Below are 3,594 nucleotides of genomic sequence, written 5' to 3'. Positions count from 1 at the left end.
TAAGGCACAAGTTGGGAAGATGGACCTACGAAAGGCAGTGGAGGCTGAGGAGACCAGTCAAAAAAGAGAAGTTGAACAGCCAAATTAGCAGTGATCACTACATATTCTGAATGGTAGTTACCCTCTGTCACCACAATCTGCCGTAAACAAAAAATCCTCAGTAAAGCTACAGAAATAAATGTATTATCAGTGTGCTTACATTGCTTATGGAAGCTGGCAAGGAGTAAAGTTTGGGAAAAGATTGAAGGCAATGAATTGGCAACTAAATCTGTCATGGTAATAGAGCAGAGCGACAAAGAAAACCAGGAAAAAAGAGGATTAGAAATTCACGAAGATCATAGAGGAGAATGATTAAGTAGGAATCAACTTGTGTTGGAATAAACAAATTTATAAATTCAGAAGATTTGCTAAGTTTATGGAAATCTTTGAGAGCTATAAAAGTCAATCCTTTGAAAGAAGATTCTGGGAAGACAGTAGAGTAGGAAGAACCAGGACTGTGTCTCCCCACATTGCTAACAATTGCACTGGCAGAGTCTTTCTGATATAACTATATTGGAACTCCAAAGTCTATGTAAGACTTGAAACTCCAAGAGAAAGGCATGAACAGTAAATTATGGTTACATTTGGTCAATTTCAGGTTTTAGCACAGTAGCAGCTACTCATCCCATTCTCTGATAGCAGACAGGTGTACATAATTTCCTGAAGCAGCATGAACACAGGAGCCAGGGTGGGCAAAAAAGACCCTGTCCTCCAAATGTCAGGGATGTGTGCACTAATCACCAACTGCTGCTTCTGATCACAGAGGTGCAAAGAGTCAGGTGGCCATTGTTGTTGCACCCCCTCCCATCATTGCAAGCCCCTCCCCATCTGACTGAAGTGACATCCAGGGCATTGAAAAGGCTGGTGCCTTTTATCTCCCTCCTTTTCATTTTTCTTGTTTTCTTCTTTTGGGACTCAGACATTGAAGACTATTTCATCAAATGCAACTGCATATACAGGGGAAATAAAGATGTCAAAGTACATTCCAAGAGCACAAAAGGACCTAAGACACAGGCACAAAAAGGACCTAAGAAGATCTTAAGTGTACACATAAGGCTAGTCTTTGGCACAAGACAGCCTATAATTTTTTTTAAAGCAAAAATTTTAAAAATCCAAAATCTGGAGAAGGAAAAAATCTTATTTTCAGAGTTATCATATTATTAAATTGAAATGTCAAGTTTTCATCAACAACAACAAAAAATCACAAGGCATACAAAGAAAAAAGTATAAAGCCAACAGAAACTGTCCTTAATGAAGATCTGATGGTGAATCTGCTGGACAAATACTGTAAAATAACTATCTTATAGCTGCTCAAAGAACTAAATATAGATAGAGAAAGTCAAGATAATGATTTATGAGCAAAATGGAAATATTAATAAAGAGATAGGAAATGTAAAAAAATTCTGAAAATGAAAAATACAATATATAAAAATTCATTAGAGGAATTCAATGACAAATTTAAGCAGGCAGAAGAAAACTGTCAGTAAATTTGAGCATAAGATAATATGAATTATTAGGTCTGAGGAACAGAAAGAGAAAAGGTTGAAGATAAGTGCACAGAGCCTGAAGGACCTATGGAACACCATCAAGGGGAGCAACATACTCATTGTGGGATTTCCAGGAGGAGGATGGAGAGAAAGAGACAGAAAGAAATTTGAAAAAAATAATAGCTGAAAACTTTCCAAATTCAATAGCACACATAAATATAAACATCCAAGAGGCATGAAGATTAATTTTAAAAATTCACACATTATAATCAACCTCTTGAAAGCCAAATACAAAAAGAAAATTTTGAAAGCAGCATGAGAGAAGTGACTTGTTATATACAAGGGATCCTTAATTAGATTGTCAGCAAATGTCTCATCAGAAACAGTGGAGGCAAGTATATTCAAAGTGCAGAAAGAAAAAATCTGTCAAACAAAAATCCTTTATGCAGCAAAATTATTCTGCAAAGGTGAAGGAGAAATTAAGATATTCCTAGATAAGCAAAGGCTGAAATAATTTATTACCACTAAACCTCCACTGTAAGAAATGCTAAAATAAGTCCTGCAGATAGAAATGAAAGGACACTAGACAGTAACTCAAAGCCATATGAAGAAATAAATTTCTCAGTAAAGGTAAATACATGTTATATAACTCCTTTTTTGTTTTATACATGATTAAAGAGACTAATACATGTCAATAATAATTCATAATCCCAAAGCTAGTATTATTTTGATTTTGTTCTGTAACTACACATTTTGTTTTCCACATACTTTAAGAAACTAAGTCAGTTAGTTCTCTATATCCACAGGTTCTGCATCTGTGGATACCCCCAACTGTGGATCAAAAATATTTGAAAAGAAGGATGGTTATGTTTATACTGAATGTAATGGACTATTTTTTTCTTTGCATTACTCCCTAAACAATACAGTATAGTAAATATTTACATAGCACTTGCATTGCATTAGGCATTATAAGTAACCTAGAGATGATTTAAAGCATATAGAAAGACATCTTTTGGTTATACACAAATATTAATAGTTTTATAAAAGAGACTTGAGCATTCATAGATTTTGGTATCTGTGAGGGGTTCTGAACCAATCCCCCACAGATACTGAGGGATGACTGTTCGTGAAAAAATACATTAATTTATATTTTTTGACATACAATGAATAAAGTTATAATTTTGTGACACAAGGATTAGGGATAGAGTGGTGAAGGAGAAGAATATTTGTATATTATTAAAGTTATTATGGTATAAATTCAAATTAGAGTGCTATAACTTTAGGATGATAAATGTAATAATTTCTACTGGAATCACAAAGATAATAGCTTAAAAAATATACACAAAAGAAAGTGAGAAGGAAATTTAAATTTTACTGCAAAAAATCAACTAAACACAAAAGAAGACAGTAGGACTGTAAGACAGCAAGAAATCAGGGACCCAAAACTACAAGGCATGTAGAAACCAAATTACAAAATGGCAGAAGTAAGTCCTTTCTTATTAGAAATTACTTCTTGTAAATGCACCAAACTCTCCAAAATACAAAAATTGGCAGAATGGGTTAAAAAAAAAAAAAAACCACCACCACGGGTTGGACCACCAAAAAACATGATCCAACTTCATTCAATCCATAGGAGACTCACTTTAGATTCAAAGACAAAATAGGTTGAAAGTAAAAAGATGGAAAAGATGGCATAAAAATAATAAGTAAATGAAAGCAAGGATGTTTATACTAATATCATACAAAATAGGCTTTAAATCAAAAAACCATAAAAGAGACAAAGAAATATATATTAATAAAAGCCTTAATAGAGCAAGATGATATAATAATTATAAACATCTCTGCACCTAAAAACAGACCATGAAATATATGGAGCAAAAATTGACAAAACTGAAGAGAGAAATAGGTTTACAATAATGGCTGAAAACTTCAGTGTCTCCACCCACGATAATGGATAGAAGAATCAGACAGAAGATAAGTTAGAAAATACAGTACTTGAAAAGAACAATAACCAGTTAGATCTAACAGACATACAGAACACTCTATCCACCACCAACAATAATTCTTC

This window comes from Colobus angolensis, unplaced genomic scaffold, assembly GCF_000951035.1.
Source record: "Colobus angolensis palliatus isolate OR3802 unplaced genomic scaffold, Cang.pa_1.0 Scaffold278, whole genome shotgun sequence".
NCBI classification, from domain to species: domain Eukaryota; kingdom Metazoa; phylum Chordata; class Mammalia; order Primates; family Cercopithecidae; genus Colobus; species Colobus angolensis.
Note: the sequence above shows the minus strand (reverse complement) of the source record.